This window comes from Plodia interpunctella, chromosome 26, assembly GCF_027563975.2.
Source record: "Plodia interpunctella isolate USDA-ARS_2022_Savannah chromosome 26, ilPloInte3.2, whole genome shotgun sequence".
NCBI lineage: Eukaryota > Metazoa > Arthropoda > Insecta > Lepidoptera > Pyralidae > Plodia > Plodia interpunctella.
In genome coordinates, this window is record NC_071319.1 from 5,014,056 (window position 1) to 5,040,206 (window position 26,151).

General features: G+C 35.5%; 1 protein-coding gene across 4 annotated transcripts in view; it reads right to left on the bottom strand.

Annotated features, from left to right (window-relative positions):
- sm (smooth) overlaps nucleotides 1-26,151 on the bottom strand; it is a 287,193-nt gene that overhangs the window by 217,115 nt on the left and 43,927 nt on the right. The window lies entirely within an intron of this gene.

A 26,151-nucleotide genomic window follows, 5' to 3' on the forward strand; every position in this document is an offset into this window, starting at 1 on the left:
GCCGGATCTGTATGTCGTTTTACAACTATTGCGGCCAAAGGATGTGTCTAGTCGGAGGTTGCCCATTCTAATTAGATCTGTCATGATTTCACCGTTGTTGTTTGTAGTTTTGTGATGCAGGTTTCTACCTATTTGTTTTGGATTATGCCGTGTCTTTGGGTTCTGGTAGCCGACGTGTGCATTGAAGTCGCCCAGTATTATAATGTATGAATTTATTGGTTTCCCGATTATTAGTTGCCGGAGGCGGGCTAAATCATTTGTTGCCGCTGACGTTGAGTTTGAGAAATGTGTATTAACTATAAATAGTGTAGTTTGGTTATCTAGGTAGATTAGCGCTGCCATGTTGTTTGTGTTTGATTTTGTCCATTTTATTGTGAGACCGCAATTTTTTCTGATTAGGATGGCTAATCCCCTTTTTCGGTTTTCACATAGAGACCAGAGGTAGTGTTTAGATTTGTAAGAACCTGTTTTTAAGTGGGTTTCCTGTAGGCATGCAATGTGAATCAATTTATCTTCTAGTATCGAGTCAATGTCTGCTTTTTTGTTTAAGGTCGCTGCGCCTCTTACGTTCCATGTAGCGATATTGATGTTGTCTATTTGTTTTATAGTTGTGTAATGAGGCTTCGGTCTTATTAGTCTGTAGCCGGTTTCGTCAGTTATTTCTTCCGGGGTGCATTCGCCTGAGCTTTCTGTCTTTTGTGTGGGGTTTAGTGAAGAAGCGCCCAAATGGTTCTTGAAGCAGTCGTAATGATTTCCATTAAATATTAGGCCTATGCAACCTGCTGCGTCATTATTTTTCGGGCTGAATTGTATTGTTTCTTTTAGCGGATAGCCTTGGAAGATTTTGACGTTGATGCTGTAGTATTCAGCTGCTGCTATCAATATATCAGTCCCACCCCAGGTACCTTCTTTATATTGAGCTTGTAGGTATTTGTTTATTTGAGTCTGTAGATCTGTTAGTGTGTCATTTAGGTTACTCCTAATAGCTTGGTGTATGTTATCGTTGTGTTGATTATCCTCAACGTACTTAGCTAAGTCGCGTCGGATTGCTAGATGGTCGAATGTAATGCCAAACAGATCGTTGATTTGGTATGCGATTGCTCTATATAGACAATTACCATCACCTGGGATTTTTGTTATGGTGTCTGCGTATATCTCCATATTTCTATGCTGTAAAAAGAGCTTAATTTCTAAAGCAGCTGTGGAGAAAAATGTATTAGTTTTAGTTGAATATGTTATGAAGTTTGGTTTGTGGTACCTAATGCCAATATTAAATTATAACGTCGAATGTAAATCTCTGGGTTGTGCCAACTTGGTGAGTTTGTTAGGTAGGTAATAAAGGTTTATAATGCTCGGGGTTTCTTTGTCTATAGAGTCGTTTGCGTAATAGGGTATATTTTTTGCTAGCTTTCTATTTTGTAATAAATTGTAACCTTCATGCCTTTTTTTTGTTGCAGGGATCAATTGCTTTGTTTTATGGTTTGCGTCGAGTCAGACGATGTTATTCATTTATGGCTTGCAGCTGTGGATTTGTTTTTGTTCTACGTGTTAGCTATTGTGTTTGTTGTGTTTCCTGGTTTCAATGGCGTCTTTATAATTTCTTATCTTTTATTTTTATATTGGGCCTTTTTTTTATTGTTGCAGGAATGTTGTTTGGAATTATCAGTATGTTCTAATGTTGGGTTATAGAATAAGTATGTAATATTAGGTTATTTAAGACAAATGTTGGCGGAATATCTGAGGTGCCATATGAGTTATAAGCGTGACGAGACTCTTTTATCTTGTTTTATATTCGTTATCGAAGTATATTATGTGTTGTGATTTAAATATTTTTAATTGTCTTAAATTTTATCTGGGATGCCTTTATTTGCTACCGGAATTCTTTCATTTTGTTTATCTTATAGCTTTGAGGTTTTCTTTGGAAAAACAGGTTATATTTTATTTTACTTAGTCTAGGAAACAAATAAAACAGTACAATACATAATATATATATATATATATATATATATATATATATATATATATATATATATATATATATATATATATATATATATATATACATATATACATAAATAAAGACTAATGTGTATTTTGGATTTGATTTTGGCACTGCCTTGTAGTATTCAAGCAGTGGGACAGGATTATTTCTTTGAAATATAGTTGCTTTTTGTTGGCTTGTTGGTATTACATGTAACTCTAAAACTCAGACAAATTCACCACGCTCTAAATACGCCAATAGCACTTTTTTGTATTAAATATTTATGTATTTAAGTGAACCCGAACGCGCGTTGTCTATTTATTTCTTTTATATAATATTTGAACTATTAAATTACAACACTAGAACAGGTTCATGTTTTATTTTACTTAATCTGGCAAACAAATAAAGCAGTACATCTATACATAAGTAAAGACGAATGTGTATTTTGGATTTGATTTTGGCACTGCCTTGCAGGATTCAAGCGGTGGGACCAGATTATTTCTTTGAAGTATAGTTGCTTTTTTGTTGGCTACTTGGAGAACTTGTTACGCTAAGGGTTTGTTTACGTTATGGGTTAAGTATATAGCTCTAGGTAAAGATATATTTATGAAGGGGGATATTTTATAACATGGAACGCTCTCACCCGTGTTTTTCAGCTTGTGTAGTGTTGGCAGGCTGCAGGTTCACTTACGAAGTCTTCAGCATTGGAGCTGTTTTGTTTAGATACTTATAAATTATATGTTTAGGTAACACTAAAATCTCAAACTAATTCACTACGCTCTAAAATCGCCAATAGCACTTTTGTGTTAAATATTTATTAATTTAGGTGAACCCGAACACGCTTGGACTAATAATAGATTTGTTAAATATTTGGTTAAATTGGAAGTGAGTATAGGTACGGTCACAAACACTTTCAACATCTGCAAACACTTTCAACATCTGGTTGCGCGGTCTATTGTTTGCGTTCGGAGCTAAAGGGACGTCCTTTCGCGACGGCTACTCGGTCGAGCCACGAAGAGTTCCGTGCCATTATCTATCATTTAAAAAATCACTTTTGTTTTACGGGTGTCCTCTGAAATATTTTATTGTTTATTTTATTTCTGTTCTTAAGTAGTAATTTATAGTTAAAGCGGTCACAGAAATACATTATCTGCTATCTAAATGTAATACGTTCGTATAACCTTGACAAGCTGTCTTTTTATTTCACACTAGCGGCTCGCCCCGGCTTCGCTCGGATAAAACCATAATAAAAAATAGTTTATCTCGAAAAAATACAAATCTTTCCTCTTTATTATACTAGTATGGATTTAGAATTCAGTTGCACATTTAAGTGAGACACAACTTTGCCAAAATGCTCATACCGTATCAAGTGCACATTTTTGAGGTGCTTAAGTATATCGCGAAGTAAACAGTATGCGCGTAACCCCAAAAGACGCATCTAGTAAATATTTAGATCAACATTATAATGACCAACAGTACATTTTGTAAAGTTAACGAGAATCGATTTCATCTCGGTTTTCGGGCGTGAAGCGGTCCCTGATTGCTTCATGTCAATTTAATTCGGATTATGATATTTACGAGTGCATTCAATTTCAAGAATTTAAAGCTAATATGGTATTTGTTGCTTAATTGATTATTATTTCGGAAATACTGCAGTGTTGTTGCGTAAATTGTTTTATTAATTGTCGTAATTCATTTTCAACTATTGAATTTCATGTTCTTCATTGTTATACTAGCTGCACCCCGGGGCTTCGCATATGTGTTATTCAGGGTCATATTATAGCCGTGTACCAAATTTCATCAAATCCATTATATTTTGCGTGAAAAAGTAACAAACATACACACATACATCCTCACAAACATAATATTATAGTAGGATTAATTATTATGTTTAATGTTTTTTTTGTTCTCTGACATTAATTGTATAATGTTAAATAATATATAATTAAAAACCAGAAAATTATGTAGAGTACAAAATACAAGTACTTATAATCAACAGCACATCAAGTTACCCTGCATGAACCTCTATGGCGCGGTAATAATGGCGAGTTTGCAATGAATTTGGGTAGGTCGATGTGCTGTTGACTGTACATGTTAAAATTGCAAGTGCGTAAGTTTTTGGTGTCACATGGGAGGATCACGTTCAAGACGAATTACATTAAAAAAAAACTTTTGGCAAAGTTCCGATAAATTGCATAATTGTATACAAAAATTACGCCACTACACTTGACCACACGTTTTATTGTGTGGCTACGATCGAATATAGCCACATCAATCTACTCAAATACACTGCAAATTCGCCTCTATCGCCGTCATGTAGCGATCCGTGTCCTTTGCACAAAACATTTCACGTCCACTCCTGAAAAGCTTTAATGGACGAAACCTCAATGGCTTTTAATTCGAATTTCCATCAGCATTTTTGAAATGATTTTCAACCACAAGTCACATTTTTAGCGCAAAAAAGTTTACACCCAACAAAAATATGTGAGTTTATCCTGCTAATATTATAAATGCGAAAGTTTGTGAAGATGTGTGTATGCATGTATGTATGTTTGTTACGCAAAATCTACTGAACCAATTGTATATACATACTGAACCATTGTAATATATACTGAATAATATATACTGAACCATTGTAAATACACGGGTAGAATATAACCTGGAATAACACATAGGGTATACTTTTTATCCCGATATTCCCACGAGAGCGAAGCCTCAGGGCGCAGCTAGTAAGAACTTCTTACACCGCGAATATGCCTCTAACGTCACTGGCATTGACAACGGAAAATATTTTTCCGAATTTAACATTATACACGTACTCGAATTTCCACCGTATTGTTTCCGTGCGATATATTTGGAAGGTTTATCGAAGAATCTCATTAAGTGCCAATGTGGGCGTTTCTTTATCTGTGTAGCCCACATGTATTTATGGGACACGGGAGTATATCTATCCCGGGAGGTGGCCCTGGTTATAACCAGATATAACTATAGTTATATATCCCAATTTAGTTGTCCCCACTTTTGCGCCGTCGTCACTTTTCGCCAAGGGAGCCCTTCTATTAAATTCTAACACCTAAAAAAAAATATTCCAGTGTGCTGATGTACAAACGAATAGGCAGCTCTAGGGACCTGCCGGACTAAACAAACACTGGACAATTGTTTGTTTGTAATCTTATTTTTATTTATTATTATTTCTTATATCATTTATTTATCTATGTTACATACATAACAAAATTGAAATAAATAATATATACATAAAAACACACAATTGTTTGGAAAATCTACTTCTATCTACAATACAATGTTGTAGTAAAATAGTATAGGATCGTAACTACTTAACCGATTTCCGAAATTCATACACGAGTAGGAACCTAAATTATTCCTGTGTTACATAGATTACTATTTATCCCGATATTCCCATGAGAGCGGAGTCCCTGGACGCAGCTAACATTTGTATATGGTTAGATCGATTTATTGATTTTTCCAAAATGTCTTAAATAGATACACGGAAATGTTCTAAACTTCTCGTCTTAGTCACAAATCACGAATGAAAAGACACACAACCAAGAACACTTCTTGTGTAAAAAGTTGGTTAAAACTTGCTACACACTGATACTAATTGTTCGCCGCCCACTTAAACCTCGCGAACACAATAATTTTACAAAATTGTGAATATTTCAAAAACTACTTCACCTATTACCGATTTTGATGCACCACGAACTTAAAAATTATATTGACAGATCATATATACCTTTTAAATTTCTTCAAAATCAGACCAACGGTTCGACCAATTAAGTTATCGCATTACAAACATACATACAAAAAATGCAATTTTTGCCCCAAGTAGAATGTTACAATATACAATAATCAAGATTGTACTATAATAATACCAATAGCTGGTTATTATTTTTAACACCAACTTGTGTCATGTATTTTTTAACGAGCTCGAGCGGCAAACACGTCGAGCTCGAGACGACATAAATAATATGACAAAAGAAACCTCTATCATCGGAGAAAAGCCGATCTTTTCTGAACATGGTCTAAGCGTGTAATAGTGAGGACATCAAATCTTTTTGCCGATTTCACTAGTTTTAGATGCGATAAGCTGATTTTGGACAAAAGAGCCGAGGCAGGACATAGCGAACATATCCCAAAGGTCTTTGTTACATATAAGTTAATTGCAGCGGTGAAGACACCAGTCCGGACGCCAACATCGACCTTTTTGCCGTTTTATCGACAATGGTATAAATTACTAAGATTTCGCTGTCCGTTCGTCTGTCTGTCGTGATAGACAGAATTTAAGGGGCTTCCATACAACAAAAGTGTTCTTTTTCTGTTTTTATAAATGGTACCTTCGTGCGTTAGTCCGACTCGCACGTGGCCGGTTTTATTAATTCATTTGGACCAAACCTGGGACCAAATACCAAAAACTGAGGCTGCAGATTAAACATACAATTTATTTACATAACTAGCAATTTCCAGTAGGTACAGAGATTATCTCACACCCCATAAAGACACGAGCTTAGCTCCATTGTCCTTATTATTTAGGATCTGACGGTATCTGTAAATTTACGGGACAGAGTAATAGTACGTGACGGTAAAACGGTCGCGGTAGATTAGCAGATAGCAGAAATTATTAATGTTGCACTAGTGAGAAGAAGACAACGCGTGCCAATAGTCTGAAACTTGGAATACCGAAGACCAAGTCGAGAATTGAGAAAGCGGACACTGGGCTCTGAAGTTTCACAGCTGTAGTAGACATCGAGAAAAAAATAGTTCAGATAAGAGACTAGAGACGAGACAGAAAGAGACGGATTATGTGAAAGTAGTGAAAATGTGACAGGAGATTGAAGAACACGAATCATATAATGATAATGATGAGTCTAGAATATAGCAGTAGAAAACTAGCTCTGTTTCTATGGGCATTTGTGAACTATAGAAGAGGCCAAGACAAATTAATTTAAAGCCCGCATGTATTTCTGGTCGGGTTATATAACTTACATAATGGTATTTTTTCTTGTTTGCTGATCTATACCTACAAAGGATCAAATTAATCTTATGCCAGTATATAAAACAACGCGTTTGTTTTATATATTGTGGTGGGCAGCGTCCGATCTGAGTTTATACTCACTATATGGCACTTAACTAAACCAACTTACGTACATTTTCTACTGAAGTCACTTCTGAATCCTGCCCAAAATACTTACCTGTGTAAAACACTTTATGAGCCCAACAACCTTTGTGTTAAGAGTTCTTTATGTAAAATCTAATGCGTATTTTTAGTCGTTTGCATGATGTTGAATTTTAGTGTTATCCGAGTGAATTGTGTAAGCTTGGCATGGTGTATTCCGCGATAGTTACCTGAAAAGAAGAAATTAACACAATTAGGACAGTAACAACTTTAAACTAGGAGAAGAAAATAATAAAATGGTTTGTTGACTCATATGAATTCATCTTCAGGGTACGAGTTCACACGAGACTGGGTTTTGAACAATCGTTCAGAAAACTTGCATGTTCGTTTGCCTTACGGTATAAAAATGTACAAAGATGTGGAAGGCCTTCAACTATTTTTGCGCTGACCAGTTATTGCAATTTTTCTAAACCAATTTAATCCTAAAAACGCAAAAGTTTGTTACTTCTTCACACTCCAACGGCTGCGCCAGTTTTTATGAAATTTGGTATAGGGCTATAGCTGATACCTTTTATCTCCGTTAAAAGTGATTCCCGTAAGATTTGTAAGTCTGATAATCAATGGCGCTTTATAGTGTAAATAATTTTTAAATATTTACTACGTATATATAATTATATATGGAGATCGAGTATGTCATGCACATTCAAATGGTCAAACCGGTAGCGGCGTCGTGGATCGGGTCGGGAGGTTCCCTCTATTGTGGTTGAGCTTCGCGATGGCTGACTCACGCGTCAACTCGTGAACGGGTGCTGCCGGGGGAACTGGTCAGCTCGATCTTTTATTAAAAGTTTTTTTTTGTTTGGTTAATTATACATATATATATAAGTATATATATTTTCCTTTCATCAGCACTTGATCACAATCATAATATGTTTCAGTATACCTTTTGACCATGTACTTTATTATGTACTTACATGTTATATTACTGATAAAAAATTATACATAAATTTATATTTAAAAAATGGTAAGCCCTTCTGGCATAATAGGGACCAACACTGTTTGAATGAGTTTCTTTCGGCATTTCTTCTCAGCAGTGGTCGTTCCGAAATGCTAGTAGTTTGTAGCTTTGGTAAACATCATTTAATTTAGATTATGACGTGAAAAAGTGCCTGTGAAGGCCTAATTTCTGAATAAATGATTTGATTTTGATTTATATAACGTATATATAATTATATATAACGTATATATAATTATATATAACGTATATATAATTATATATAACGTATATATAATTAATTACAACGAATGATAAAACAGATAGTAACACGGCAGGCTAGTAAAATATATAACTCAAAAGGCGCCAGTGTAATTACAGCCATGAAGACGTACAGAGCCTCTATTTGGCAACAAGCTCCCAGACATATAGACTACGCCAGCTTTCATTGCCAAATATGTCCTTTAAAGGAGTAGAGTTGAAATATTGTCCCGTATTCTATTCTTAATAGCTACGTTAAATTTACTTGTCTAGTTTGGTCATCACTTCGTGTACTCTGCACACTTCACAAGTCAAACTTTATATATTATTTCATCGTCATCATCATCTGCAGCGCTCCGTGACCCACTGCTGGGCATAGGCCTCCATCTGTTTAATTCTCATTCATTTAAAAGATATCCTCACTAATTGCATGGATCATTTACAATATTTATGTAAATGATCCATGCAATTAGAACATTTTTATTTTATTTTGTAATTTGATATTCTGAGGTGGCAAGTATTGCTCTTGCGCACAGTTGTTTAGCATTCCATCGAGAGTCGAAAACACTACTATTAACAACCGCGTCAGTAGATTTACAAACATACAAACATAATTCTGGACCTGACTCCGCTTATAAGTGGAAAGTTGAAAAACAAAAAGGAACTATATGACTCGTGGCGCCAAAACAACGGTGCGAATTGGTTTTCTTGTGTTTTCTTCAATGCTTTGTTGCATTAGGGCTATTTGCATGTGGAGTTCAATACATAGTATCTGTTATCTAAGCGTGATAGGTTTCATTCTAACAGTGATGCACCAAAGCCCGATGTGGAAATTCCAAATAACCTTTATATAAGTTTCGTAGATTAGGCCGCCCTTTGTCGCCAACCCTTACAGGAATCCTGTTGCCTATATAAGCTGTATTTTTTTACAAAATTCTTTACTGTAAAACGATTTTATCTTATATCTAATAGTTTAAAGGAATCCATTTCCAAAGGCACCGCAGCTAGCATTAACATAATATTTTAATTCAGTTGGTCTATAACCATCGAACACCACAAATCACCATCATCACCTTGAAGATAAAAATCTTTTTGTCCAAAACAATGTCCAGTCAAAGTTAAAGCATTAATAAAAATTGAAGTTTATATTATTTCTCAAAAAGCTACAAACTACTAGTATTTCGGAACGACCACTGCTCAGAAGAATGCGTCTTCCAAAGTCACCACAATCGCCGCGCTATTGAAACTAGCCGGATCTTTGAAGAGGAGTGTAGTGCCCTCAAACGAACTATGTTCACGAGAGTGACATTAATTGGTTCCGGTCTGGAATTGTGGATGAAAATATACAAACACTCTTTTCACTTTTTCAATTGATATTCATCGTAGATATTTGTCAATGGAAGCTGTTGGCCTCCATGAAACATTTGCAAGAAATAAATAAGGTTTCAGAGCGAAAATTAATTTTAAAGCCTTTTATTAGAAAGAGGCATTCTGCGGAAGAGACATTTTGTGCCTGAGCCCTTTCACTAGCATTTCCAATGAATGTTGACGTCAGGCAGGCGTAATCACAACCGAATCTTTAAAAAATTGTTTTATTGTTTACGTTGACCCAAGTTTCGCGGCATCACAACCCGGAATGCAACCGAAAACATGCGAAGATGAGAGAGAGAGATATGTAAATAAAGATATTTGATTTGAAAGGCTGGGTTGTGAAAAATGTTAATGGTTGATCAATTTTCATGAATCCATTATAGATTTAATTTCGATAACTTTCTCAAAAGCTTACGCCATTTTTGAAATGACTCATTAAATCTTATCGGTTTAAGTCTGTGGTCTAACCGTGAGCGGAAACTAGTTTTTATCTTTATGTATGTATATATATTGTACGCCATTGATTAAAATACTAAAAGATGTGTTGGTTCTGTCGAAAACACATCTTGATCATCTATTTCCATTTCCTATTTTTTACGTTTGATCTTCAGTCATATTATTCTCAGTGCTTCATTCTTCTCCGGTTGTTTTCTAAGCTACTATTTCTTCTCCACTCGCACGGTTTTCAACATACATTTCACAACATAGTTTTCAGACCATTCAGTACTATATATATTGATAAATCCGTCTTAACTATCAAATTAAAGTTCCTATTTGCGACTTCATTGAGAGAATCTCGACTAAAGAAAAATCGCCTAAAATGGGGGCAAACCCTAACTTCCTCGTGCAGTTTTAATAGGAGCCATAAAAGCTGATTCGCTATCGGACTGCAGGCTGGAGGCTGGTGTATCAGGGCCTAATCAGACTGGAGATTTGTGGAAGCATATCTATAAAAAAAGTCCACTGCCGCATCAGTCTGTTCGCGATGAACTTAAAAACTACTGCAGCACGGGTTTTCATGCGGTTTTCACATTCAATAGTGTGATTCCAAAGAAGGTTTGGGGTATAAATTATTATGTTGATACACGAGCGAGGGACGGTCGGCTAGTGTTTACTATTTACATATCGTCAATCGCCATCCTAAAAAAAATAAGGGTGTTTAAAGTTAGGCGTGTGTATCTGTGTCTGCCTTGATTAGGCATTCTTCTATTTTTCGAAGATAGCTTGATGAAAAGTGTAGAATTTATAAAAGGGGGCGATTTAGACCTAAAACCACCGGTCCAGTGTGTTTGATGGGTCGCCAGAGCCTCGTCGGTTAATAGCAGGGCGCACCGTGTGCAGGTGAGGATGACTCGAGCTGATGATGTTGCCCCTTAAGGAAGCCCATTAACCCATCAGTGGGACACATAAACAGGCTAACAAAAGAGATTGTTGTTAGTAGAAATCCCTAGTCTCTGCCTACTAAATGTATAATATGTGGTGACTTTAATATTGACATTCTAACTGATACCGAAAAAGGGAATAATTTTTTAAATCTGTTGAAGTGTTACAATTTCAGGACTTTGATACACGTAAATACATTTATAAGAAATAATATTAGCTCGTGCCTTGATAACATTGTAACAAATTTGCCAATTGAAAGCTTTAGTAGATGCGACGTTGATCATAATGGTTTAGCGGATGGTCACGCTGCATTGCTATGTACCGCTAATCTACCAGATAACAAAAGTAGACAAGATGAGAAAAAAATGTATGTCAGGCGTAGAATTTTCAGTCTAAAAAATAAAGCCATTTTCCGCGAAAAACTGTTGAATTTAGATTGGCGTTCTATGGGTATAAATTCTTTAATAAAAGTTTTCACTGACACTTTCCAGACTAGTTTCAAAAAAAGAAAAATACAAATAATTTTAAAACGGCATAAGCAACTTAAATGGGTAACAAAGGGCATACAACAATCTAGCAAAATGAAAAGACTTTTATGTACTAGCAAATCAGGGTATACTAATGAATCTGTCACAAATTACAGAAACAAATATTTATCAGTGTATAAAAGAGTCATTAGAAATGCTAAAAAACTGGCTGTAAAGGCAAAAATAGCAAAATCAAAAAATATTGCCAAGGATGTTTGGAGAATAATAAATAAACACAGGAACAAAAGCGATAAAAACAGACAAGATTTCCTTTTAAAAATGGATGGTAAGATAATTAATGACCCTGATGAAATTGTAGAAATATTTTCTAAACAATTTAATTTAGGTGATAATAGAAACTTAGTAGACATGAATGAGGCAATTACATTTTTCCAGGGGTCTGTAGAATTCGTGGAACAAGAAATGATACTAGATCCAACTACGCCAGAAGAAATAGCGATAATAGTTAAAAAAATGGACAATAAAAAATCTACTGGCTATGATGAAGTACCCATCTCAGCGATAAAAGATAATATTGATATACTGGCTGAACCTCTGAGTGAATTTTGCAACAAATGTCTACGGGAAGGAATTTTTCCTGACCAAATCAAACTGGCAAAAGTCGTTCCCATTCACAAGGTTCAAAGCTTGATCCTGGAATGTATAGGGCTATTTCACTATCACCGGTTTTGGCAAAAATTTTGGAAAAAGTTTTAAAAACTAGGTTAGTTCGACATTTAACAGCAAATAGAATTCTGCATCAGAGGCAATTCGGATATCAAAGAGGCGTGGGAACTATTGATGCAATAGATACTTTCGTTGATGATATTGTCAGTGCAATGAATAGTAAAAGAAAGGTAGCTGGGGTTTTCCTAGACCTAAGTTCCGCCTTTGATACCGTTAGCCATGAGTTACTCTTAGTGAAGTTGCATCATTACGGTGTTCGAGGTAAAGCCTTAGAGATATTCAAATCTTATCTGCAAAATAGACGAATGTTTGTTCAAATTACTTACCTGGATGAACAAAACTGTGAACAGGTATATAAATCTAAACTAGTAAATGTTAAAACTGGAGTACCGCAAGGAAGTATCTTGGGTCCTATATTATTTACAATTTTTATGAATGACTTAGTAAATTTTACGTGCGCAACTGATCCAGAATCAATAAAATTGGTATTATATGCAGATGACACAAATGTAATATTATCAGCAGATAGTTTAATAAATTTAATATTGACAATTAAAAATACTTTAAATACACTCATTGACTGGTTTAACGCTAACAATCTTATTATTAATAACTCTAAAACTAATCTAATCTTAATTAGGACTAATTCAAGGAATATTGACTCAATTGACATTAAATTAAATAATCAAAAATTAAATAATGCTGACATTGTAAAATTTTTGGGCGTGCACATAGATTGCTTTCTTAATTGGAAAAACGAACTGAAAGACATAGAAGCCAAAATAAGTTCAGCGTGTTACGTGCTTAGAAGTCTAAGGGACGAGGTAGATACTGAGCAACTTAAATTAGTGTACTATGGATTGATAGAATCAAAATTACGATACAGCATACTTTTGTGGGGATGTAGTTATAATTATAATTTGCAAAAGGCTTTTATACTGCAAAAAAGAGCCATTAGAACAATAACTCGAATACACCAACAAGATTCTTGTAGAGAATATTTTATTAATCTCGGTATTTTGACTGTTCCTAGCCTGTACATTTTGGTCTTACTGTCGCATTTTGCAAAACATGTGCATGAATATGAGAACCAGGAACAAAGGTGTTTACGAGAAAGCACTCGAAGAAAGACTTTCCCAATACAAATAGTGCCACAGCTGTTGGTGGTAAAGCATAGCTCACATTACCAGGCAATTAGGTTTTTTAATAAACTCCCAATGGAACTGAAAGATTTACTTTACAGCAAAAATTTTAGTAAAATGTTAAAAATATATCTATTAAAAAAATGCTTTTATTCATTAGAAGATTACCTGACATAATTTTTTGTGATTCCTTAATATTATTTTATGTTATTTTTTTTTTTTTTTTGTAATTATTAACGGTATTTAATGTAAATAATGTATTTTTAATAATATTTCCACACAATGTATATTGTTTTTGAAATAAATGAATATGAATAATAATATGAATACTCCCATAGAAAACAGGCGGGATAATATGTATTATTATAAACAGAAATCTATTTTCAAATAAAATATACTAATATTCTAATTAATTTTTTGACGAAGCGTGTTGGGGATTCTTCTATTCTACATTTTGACGGAGCACGTTGCGGATACACTTCTGTAAACTTTTATATATTAGCGCATCAAAATATTTTAAAGTTTTCAACACAAAAATTGCCTGAAAAGACCCTAAAACCCAGTCGCTGTGACCATTTCAAAGGTCCAGTCCAGGTGCGCCTTCTTTAACGCGGAATTTTCGCGCCTTTTTTGTAAAGTGAACGTGATCTATCTAATGTAAGTTTTCTAATGAAGTCAGGATGTAATCTATCGTTCTTCTTGTGTATCGAAAGAACTGGGCTTTTTGCAGGATTTTATTTAACCTTTGATGACATCATCCCACTGCTGGGCAAAGGTCTCACCCTTATTCTTCTACCTGTCTCGATTTGGCCATTCTTTCAAAAATTTGTTCATCAAAATCAAATAAATTTTCTAGGATAAAACCCTTTATAAGATTGTTTCTTATCATAGTAATATCCGTTGCCAATACTTTAGTATAATCAAACAAAATGACTATGAAATGTAAGATTTTCTTTTACAAGAAAATATCTGGTGGTCCTCTAAAAGCCATAATATTTTTTTTAGAAATGATAATAGAAAAACCATTTAGAGATTTAAGTGATCTAAGCAAAATCAATAAATAAATGGGAAAGTAAGTTTGTTTGTTACCTCTTCTCGCTCAATCTACAACACGCTCAATCTACAGTTTGTTACCTCTACACAACCAATCTTCTTGAAATTTTGCATACATGTAGTTTGAAGTACGGAGAAGTACAAAGGGTATCTTTCATCTCGGAAAAATATCTGCGCCCGTGGCAAATCCAGTAACTTATAAGGAAAATGTTATCAGAAAATGCTCGGAATAGATACATAACATTTTCTGTCTGACTAAGAAATTTGCAGTATCCAATTAGATCGAGCTATATCAGACACTTGGAAGATATCTCTGATTACGTACGAAAGATGGCGTCGCTAATTAGTGCCGCCCGACACTGCTTAATCTGCTTATGTTGCGATTTTTCGCATGCGCGCTTTAAGAGCCATTGCTTCGTCGTCCTCCGTTGCATAGACGCCCGTCAACGGATCAACGCAGGACAACGCAGGAATTGTATTAATTTTTGATTAATTTTGTACTTACTCTCATACCGGAAACGCCACGATTTCGTTCATTCAATCATTCACTGTCCGCCAAAAACAAGTATCGTAAACAAAAAGTTTACGATGCTTGTTTTTGCCATGACGTCAATGTCCTAAACCTATTAGAAAACAACGGAGCACAGCGAGCAACGTGCTGCGTCGTTGCAACGGAGCGCAACGTAGCAATGGGAAAGGTCTCTAAAACGTGGCACCCACAGCGGCAGCTTTTATAATATTTATATGATATCAATCAAAGAAAATCCTACGAAATGTGACGTATATAATATATACGTATAATATATAATGTGACGTATATAATATATACGTATCATTTTAACAGCGTTCATTCACTACTCATTAGTCTCGCTGTATAATATTTGTACAAAATTAATATCACGCCCAGCTCTTCTGATGAATCAGCAATTTGCATGTAAAACGGCCTATTCACCAAGATATGTACAACTGACAGCACACCAACTTACCCAAAGTCGTTGTAAATTCGCCCTTATTACTGCGATATTAATAAGACCTAATAAATTGACCACCCTACCATCTTTGAAAAGTAATTTTTACTTTTTTTTCTAGACTATAATATAGGCAACGATAGCATTCCCACGGATCACGTCAGCCGGTTGTAAAATCTTAGCTAAATCTGCCAAATTCAATGACAATTATTTTACGCTAACCCTGGGCTTTAGGGCATCATAGTTCAGAATGAAACCTTTAAGAGAGGGACTGTCTTGAAATCTGGCATGCCAGCCCATGGAGCTTGTTCCCCCTGTCTCAAAGCTCTCGTCTAATGCTTGAAGCGTCGACGGTGCGAATTGCATTACATTGATTGTGTGTTACTGGATATGGTGTCTACCATTATACACTTACATCCTTAACAACAGTTTAGCTAATTCGGTTTAAGATATCTACTTCAAATTTGAGCTGCAAGATTCGATTCCAACATATACATATTACATTGCAAGTTAAAGCTAATCAAAATTCTAACTGCGCCCCGGGGCTTCGCTCCCGTGGGCATTTCGGGATAAAAAGTACCTTAAATGTTATTCAAAGTTATTTTCTACCCGTGTACCAAATTTCATAACTTTCGGTCCAGTAGGTACATAATGCGTGAAGAGGTAACAAACAATTTTGTGTCTATATAAAAGAGAAAAACACTCACTCATCATGAAATCTCAACAACTACTGAGCCCATGAAGATGAAATTTAAATAACATAAATTTTAAAATTTCACTTCGATTCCTTATAAGAACTAAAATACACGCGTGCGAAGCCGCGGGCTAGAAGCTAGTTTATAATATTACTTGGTATAATTGGGATATTAGTTGGAATAACGCGTTTTGCACACTCTCGCGCTGCCGAAAACTTGCACCAATTTCTATAATAACTATCTTTTATCAGTGGTTGTGCATCTAAATATGTTTTAATCGTGATTTTTTTGTGTTATTTTATAGGACTAGTGTCATTCTCAATGAAACTTTCACGTTGCATGATATTTTGACGACCTCAGTGGCGCAGTTGTAGAGTGCTTGCCTCTGAACCGGAGGTCCCGGGTTCTATCGTTGCGTTAGTACCCCATAACACAAATTTCGAACTTACTTTTCTGATTTGTACTTATATAAATATAAGTACAAATCCTTAAATCTTTAGATTTAACGTACATATATTGAATGTATCAAAACCAAAAACCTACGCGATTCCATTAGATCTATTCCCATGGCCTACCCCTTAATTACTGGCTCGATGTTCGGAGGTCCGTCCCTGGGGATGTATCCGTCGTGTAATTTTGAAACTATCCTTACAAATTGTATGATGGTAACCGTCGCTAGATTCATGTTAAACTATATTTCAGCGTGTTCATAGAATAATAAAGCAAGTTTTTGAAAAATGTGGTTTTCTTTTTTTTTTTCTTTTACTTTCGTGTTGGCTACTTTCAACTTGGGGATGAAAATACATTTTTGTATGTATGTTTGTAACACGATAACTTTCGAACCATTAGTCTGATTTAGATGAAATTTAAAAGGTAAATAGGATCTGTTAATAGCATTTTTATGTTCTTGGGAAATCGAAATCTATTAAGTCGTTTTCGAAATATTCACAATGTTGTAAAACTCATTTTATTGTATTCGCGAGATCTAAGTTCGTGGCGAACAACTAATTTAAAGACATCGCAACCGTAGCCGATATCTGTCTATAACTAGTTGTTCGCCGCGAACTTAGATCTCGCGAACGTAAATTTTTACAAGACATTACTTAAAACTTAAGTCTACCGCCGACTTCTAAAGCGCAGATGAAGAAGACGGCGCAACCGACTTCGCTGCAGCTTTTTCTCCTATATTTAATTTTTCTTTTGAATTAATGGTCTGACTAAGACACACAATCAACTTGAAACTTATTAACCAGAGCAACAAGATCCAAAAAGGGCCTAATCATGAATTCATCTCAACACGCAAGCCCAAAATTAATTTAGGAGCGACTTCCCTCATTCCCAGGGTTGCCATACGTATTTACGGAACAGTAAACATATATGACAATCCTGTCCTGTGTTTCGTCAATACGATCGCGGTGACTATAAACTACAAACTTAAAAATGACTTTATACACAAAAAAAAAGAAAAAATAATAAGAAACCCGCTATTCCTATTTTCTTGGCGTCCTCTCATTAGTTATAAAAGAGCTGACTGTTTTCAAACGGGACTAAATACACAAAAAAAAATGAAAAAATTAAGAAACTCGCTATTCCGATGTTCTTGGCGTCCTCTCATCAGAAAAGAGCCGATTGTTTCCAAACGGCTGATCACCCATTTTCCAAACATAGGTAAGAACACTCTCGATTAAATTCTCTTCCACAGACACGATAAACATTATTATAGCTCTATATTATTCTCTCTCGTCCTTCTATCCCCAGGGGTTTAAAAACTTAATTTTAATTATATCCCTTAAATTATATTGCCCATATCATCGTTCCATGTTGTGTTTTATAATTTGTGAGATGTGTAATTATCATGTACATAAAGTGAATTGAATCCCTGTTATAGTGTGACTATCTATGGTATTGTTATAGTGACCTAACTACATTCCGGATTTTTAATTCAAATGTCCCTTACAGACATTATTGCAACCCTACTCGTTCAAAATATTATTCATCTTAACCCTGCACGTAAAACTTTTTAATTAACAGTCTCGAGTCCTGTAGCATTGGCACGATAAAGGCTGGGTAAAAATCTCTCAAAGTCTTCAATGCTTAAAGAAAACCAAATTTTTACTAAGAAGTCAAATGTTGTCATTTTTTGTCACTGTATCACTTTTCTTTCATCGAATGTGTCATTGGTGCGAGATTTTTTTCAAGTCGCCTAAAGACATCTGACAATACTTTTACGACTACAAACTGCTAAGTGACAGGTAGTCACAATCTCACTAGATAACAGACACAAAGACAACATTTAGGATTCCCTATATCATCATCATCATTAAGCCCTCCGGGACCCACAGCTGGGCATAAGCCTCCTTCTGTCTACGCCAACCATAGCTGTACTGGGTAATCCTCATTTGTTTCCAGTAATTTCCTTTATATAGTTCGATCATCGTAGATATACTATTATTAGTACATTATTAACGTCATTCTGTAATGTATCTTTGTTTAAAATAAAGAATTCCTTTTCTGAATCACCATAGAATGCCATGCATTGTTAGGATCTCGATTAAGCTCGTTTAGCATTTGTTTATTCGACCGTGTTTATATATCGCGGTATTCGATCCGGCTTTTAGATCTGTGATTGATGTGTGGTATGTAGGGAATGGGCTTCGAGTGGGGCTTAGCCTGAATACCAAGGATAAGGAAATGTTGTACACTGTACAGGATGTCATGCCGGCTCCCGGCGACTTGAATGCATTGCATAGTTTGTATTAGTGCTTTGTTTACCGCAATGAAAAACCAGTAATGTATGTCGAATCCGTTAAAATTCGGCGAAGTTTTCCGCGATAGCATTTAGCCGGTATTATGGAAAGCGCAGCAGAGGTTCATAATGTCTATAATGGTCTGAAATACTTTGATTCCAGAAAATACATCAAGAATAGTGCATGCAACATTAGGTGAGATAGACATACTAGGTTAGAGAGATAGGAACTACGTACCTCAATTTCCCCGCGGTATTGTGTCACTTGAAAATGAATCTTATTTTAGTAAACTCAAGGATGGTTATTGTTTGCGCTTTTATCGAAATGCTCAGTCCGGTAAATCATCAGGATATATTTTAAGCAAAAACGATTACCATACATTACGAGAACAACATTTATTTTGCTTGGACTACAGATATCAATCGAAACGGCGGTATAATGTAAACATTTAGCCTGCCTATGGGTGATGCATTCTATTTGCAGAAACGACCTGTACTCGGGTACATATCATTTCTGCAAATAGAATACTCAATACATTTAAGAAATAAATGATACAATCATTTAAACACTTTCCGATACTTGCGGCTCTCTTGCATTGTATGAAAAGTCTCCAATATCTCGCCTTTCATATCGTATAACGTTGTCTTTGTGATATGTGACCAATATGAATTGTGTGATGTAACTTCGCCACACTCGCATCAAGAAGCGAACACACAAAATGCTAAGAGAACGGAAGTTTTAACTTAATAAAAATAAGATTTAAGTACCCACTACAAAATAAAATGGGTTTAATCTAAAGTATCGGCCCAAATAGACAGCTCATATATTATTTATTCGCCAAACCATTGTTACTCAATCTTAAAGTAATATAGCAATTAAAAGATTTTCATCTAAAGGTAAATATGAGGAGAGAAGTTAAATCAAAAATTCGAGAAATAGTACAATATTTATTATTTTTTGCTTTAGAATCTAAATAAGGGATGTAGATAGGGGCCGTGATAGATCGAAGTAGACACGAGAGCCAGTCGGGTTGCCGCTATGTAATAGCCAGCCACTTGTGATGATGAGCGAAGGATCCGAGAGACGCTCCTGGAGACGCGCGCAGTCTTATATATGGTCCTCGGAGTGATGCGGCAAGGTGGAGGGCGGCCGTTGACGAATGCACGACGTCACAGTAATTATAAATAGTAGTATAACTTAGTCACATTTTACAGGTATTGCGATATAAATAAATAAATATACAAATCAACCAAATCAATAGGACAAATCACACAGATTGAGCTAGCCCCAAAGTAAGTTCGAGACTTGTGTTATGGGATACTAACTCAACGATACTATATTTTATAACAAATACATATATAGATAAACATCCAAGACCCGGGCCAATCATAAAAAGATCATTTTCCATCATGACCCGATCGGGGATCGAACCCGGGACCTCTCGGTTCAGTGGCGAGAACTTTACCACTGCGCCACCGAGGTCGTCGATATGAGCTGACATATGACAGATATCCTGCATACATCATCTTCCTTACCTTAAGCCATTATCGGGTCGGCGCAATGCCATGTCAGCGTTCTTCCCATAATTCGCCATGTCTCGTTGTACTTTAACCCTCGTATGTTACAATTAATTTATCATCTTTAAATCGGAGGAGGCTTTTTGCCCAGCAGTAGTACATAAATAGTTAGATAAAATATATCTCAAACCTACAAAGGACTTTTTTAGTATAAAAATATTATGTCTTGCAAGCGTCTTGAAGTAGAGTTATCGTACAACATCTGTTCTTGAGAATATTTTGTGTTGCCGGCTAAGAATTTAATATAACTCAATGTTTAACAGCTACATTGCAGGCTATGATGAAAAGTAATCCCTCTTCTTTTTCCTACTGCTATATTAGTTACATAGCTTTTGGTTTAAGCTTGTGTGCATACATATATTTACACACATAGCATACATATCATGTATTTTCTGTATATTTTCACAGTTGACTGTTACATAATGCTTATAGCATTAAATATTTTATAAATTGTATTTTGTTCACTAGTTTAAATTAAAAAAAAAAAAAAACAAATAATGTACAAAATAAAGATACTGGCCAAAAAGGGCACCCATTTTACAACGTAAAAGGATGAAAAATAAAAACAAATTGAATTACATCTCTTTGCTTTTTCACATTACGAACTGGCCAGTTACAGGCTACTGCCAAATCGCTCCGTTTATTTGGACACTCACATTGAAGTCAAACAAGAATGTCCATTGGACGGACAAAACAAAAAACTTTATCCAAAATGCGTACTGTTTTTACGGCGAAGCGAGGATTATCTTTTTGACCGGTATTATGTATGTATATATTTTTGAGCATATTGACAAGACTAATTTATCCACAAGTTTTTTTGACTACCTTAGTCAAATTTCTTGATATTGCACAATTAATTTCTTGAGCACATTTCTTATTAAAACAATAATGCATTTTTAGCATAAACATAGACGTATAATTAAGAAAATAAACTTGAACTGCGCAATGCAGTCCGTATTTATTTATTTATTTACAAGTTCATGACACACCAAACAATTTACATGAAGATAATTCATTCAGTCCGGTAAAATTTTACATGTCAGGTCATTGGGCAGCTCTTATAATTGAATTTGGAAGGTTTGTTCGTTAATTTTCTTAATGGCGCGGATTTTCCATCCTTGCTATCTAATTGGGTCGCGCTTATGTCATGGCGAAGAGTTATGTATGAGTGTTCTGTAAACGAAACTGACATTTGCTTTCGGAAAGAGTAATGTGAGAATATTATTGCTATTCAGAGCTCGATTACAGTAGAATCTTCATAATGTTAAGGTTATTTTTTACGCTGACCCCGGGCTTAGTGGCGTCACAGCCCCGAACGCAATCGAAAAAATGATAGAGAGAAGAGCTCGATGCCAGTGTTTCAATCACTCTGAATACGATAGTGGCAGTTAAGCCACTTTCACAATGGCCGGTCATTGGACCGAAAATATTTGATAGTACATCTCACCTGTACTTTTGAAGTCACGTTTAATTAGACCCGGCTTTATATGCATTTTTGATAGACTAAATAGGCAAATAGCCAATCAGGATTCCCTGGAAAAAAATATCCACTAGAAATAATTTAAGAAATTTAAACACAAACGTTGTACAAAACAACACGTGTGTACCCACCGTAAAAGGCACGTGTCGAATCCAGTACACTCCTAAGGGAATAATGCTGTGTTTATGCAGGTCGGCTCAATTGGGAACAAACCTTGTAATAAAACGTAACAAATTGACTGTGGCTCCAATAAATCGGACGTTTTCAATTAACTATGTGATTTATTTATATTTTAGTCTATTGAGGGTTGTCTGCTTTCGTATTATGTACTGAATATTTTAGGGTTCCGTCCCCAAAGAGTAAAACGGAACCGGTTATTAAGACTCCGCTGTCCTTCCGTCCGTCTGTCACCAGGCTGTATCTCATGAACCGAAAATTATAACCTTGGCTAATTTGAAACTTAAGTAAAATAAAGATACAAATTTCGGTTCTGACAAGAAAGGTCTATTTTTTCGGAATAGACACGCTACGAAATAGATTTTTTTTATTTGTTAAAAAAATAAACAAAACCGCATTCAAATAATTAGCAATTGTCACATCAAAGTGACTTTGAAAAAAAAAAAGAACAGTTTTGTTTTTGCATTATTAATTTTATGTAAATTATTATCAACATATTTACTAAAGATACGGTTTGAAGGTTAATGCATTTTGTGATTGCATACGATTATTTATACATCTTTAACCTTAGCATACGGTCAAATTACCGAAATTTATTTTTGGCCATGTTCAATTAATTTATTTGGCTTGTCGTTATTAGACTAAAGGTCCGTTTCACCATTTTTGATAAATCTGATATTGAAATCTGTCAGAAAAACTGCTTGATAAAAATGCCCGAAGTGATTGGCCTATCCAACCCTAGTGAAACACATTTTCGACGTCGCTTCGGTTTCCAGACAATGCTTTATTATGACATTATGAGCTTATGACATTATGAGCTTCTCAACGGTTTACTGCACGAACACATTTTTTGGTGACGCGTTGAATTCAACAAAACCCCTCTGATGGCAAAAATGTCCTTTTTATAAAAACTTGGTTTCATAAAATGGTGCAATCAAAACTTTTTTCCTCCTAGCTATTTAACTGCTGGGCAAAAGCCTCCCCTAACTTCCTCCAAGCATTCCTATCCTTGGTGTTATCTTGCCATTCTGTGTCGAATCTTTCGATGTCATACGACCATCTCGTCCTAGGCCTTAATGCTGATAATGTTTATTCACTCGTGTACGTCATTCAGAATATGACAACGGGGAAACCGACCCGGAATTCGGTATGTAAGTAGGCATGTGATATAACGCATACCATTGACTATGCGAAGGATGAATTTTGAAAAATACACGAGGTATTGTCGTGTACCGCCCCAGAAGAGAACCAAAGAGTTCCGCAGATGCGTCACCATAGTGAGGAAACTTGCACACCAGTAGACAATCAAGTTGTAAGTCACGTTATATGTATGTATGTTAGAAATTCTCAGAAGTCGCCTTTAGATGTGTGTTTGTATGTGTTTAGATACGAAAGTGAATATTGTAGCCTTTTGCAGTTAAGGGTAAAAATTTTATACGTAACATCGACTTGGTTAACTGTAAGGATATTATGATTGTCTGTAAAATAAATAAATGTTAGAAGACTTTATCCTTTTAAAAAAATAACACACGTTGGCAATAACACGTTCGATAAAATGATCCCAAATTTCCCAAAATAGCGAAATCACGCGCCGTTAATTCAAAACTTGCGGCTATCTCCATATTCTTCAAATTCATTCATTTACATATATCATAAGCCTCTCTTCGTGTACACCAACCTTCTTCTGACCCCTGCCTCTCTCATCCCTGTTAGACCTGCGAGTGATTATACCGTTCGTCACAATGGCGCATACCGATTGGTTAGTTGCGTCTCACTGCAAATCGATTCGATAGTGTAAGGTCATCTTCACAATGTTAGCAAAACTAAGTATTATTCATTCGCGAGACGCTGGGGAAATTTAATACAACAATAAATAAACGTTAATGTTAGAAAAGGAAAACGATATATCACGATGCAAATGGGACGGTTTGAGCGCACGCCTTATATTCTGACAGGGTTGCCACAATGTTGTTGATGTTTACTAATTTTAATAAAACAAATCTCTGTTTGTGACTTCTCGAAACTCGGGATCCAAGTAAAAAAACGGAAGATTCTGCTGTGATTTTACATACGATCAGGCCTGCCTGATGTCAACCCCCCATTAATCGCCACGTACGACATCCACGGAAGGATATGGAGTGGTCCTAGGGCTCCACATGCCTCAAAGTTACCTTCTGTTCTATATCTCTTTAAATGCCCTCCAAATCGTAATTAAATTAATAGGCTAACTTAACAAAATTTGCTTAGCTTGAGCCGTCGAGTGACCTAAGTGAGTTATCCCGCCACCAATTAGATTTTCCTTTCCTTATAAAATCGATCGGCACTTGACTAATAGTGGCAACTCTCTCCCTCTCTCTCTCTCGTCTGAACGTTTCCTAGTATCTTCCTTGGCGCTCAGGGTCCGCATCGCAATAGTGTTGCCATTGAAGAATAGGGTTGCCACTATTACGACAAATTGACACAAATTTAGTCGACACACGCTAAGAAATTGTTAGCGTCTTGACTAAATGAGTGAGGATCAATACAACGTCACCGACACAGCATTATCTGTGTGACGTCGTCCTTCAGTGTGCAAATGGTAGGACAATATAGACCTTTTTCACCGCTTGCTGATGAAGTATTTGATAGTCTATACGTAACATATCGAACAGATAAAGTAAAAATTGTGTTTCACAAGTGTTGGATACGGCTAACTAGCCAATCTCATCAGGCAGATTTATGTAGCACAGATTACTTTGTATATTACTAGCTGGGAAATTTCGACATAAAAAATAGCCAGGTTAGATTCTACCAGTGTACCAAATTTCATAACAATCGGTCCAGACAAACATACACACATCCTCACAAACAATAGCATATACAATACAAATTAGTAGGATATTATGATATACTACTACTAGCTGAAGAAAAGCTGAGAAAACTGGAGGAAGCTGGGGGAGGGTTACGCCAAATAGGCGACTGTCACAGATTAATGTAATTTAATGCATGAAATAAATAAATAAATAAATAAATAAATAAATAAATAATGTATATCTTATAGAATTCAAATTAACTATACTTATATACATAAATAGAACTAAATACATTGCATTACACTAATAAAATTATCGAATAGCTGTACAATTATGATTTAAAATATATTTCTTGTATACAAATTTGTGATAGAATAAAGGCTATATTTATTTTATTTTATTTATTATGATATACTATTTTATCGGAAAGTGGTGAGGCCCTAATTTAAAAAAATATATACTGGAAGGCAACCCTATTAGGGCGTATTCAGTCGAACTATCAACGCTACGACTCATTTGTCATCGCTCCAAACAAAGGAACTGGTGGTATTGATAGAACGGTCGCCTCACACGATCTGTCTGTGATTGAACTGCTATCCATACTTCCATAATAATACTATATACGTGAAAGTGTGTTTGTTTGTCATTCTTTCAGGTCAAAGCGGAGCAATTTATATGATTTTTTTGTGTGGATATGATTTAATGGATGGGGATTGTAGAGAATGGCTTAGATTTTTAGCTCTACGAACTCGAAGGTGTAGTGGATCGCTCAGCTTTTGTTAGTGCCCAAAGGCCATGCACATTGAATGCGAATCCAGCACGTGCACGGAAAAAAAAATGAAATTTCAACGCGCCTAATTCCATACAATCGTGTAGAAAATGTGCTGTACAGGAATTCGGTGTGCACGGGCCTTAAGCCAGCCCGTGGGAAAATCCATTTTGGCGTCTCTGTGACTTATAAACCCTTCACAGGATTTTGGTTAACTATGTAACTAACTACTAATTATAGTTAGGCTTATACTCCATATACCGGACATACACAAACAAACACATAACCAAAAAAATATTGTACGGTCTTGACGCAGAATGTCACCATCGCAAAATGTTTTCGTGGAAAATGTTGAAAACTTTAATGCATTGTGACATTGTCGTCGTAAATTTCGCGAAAAGTAACATTTTGCATGG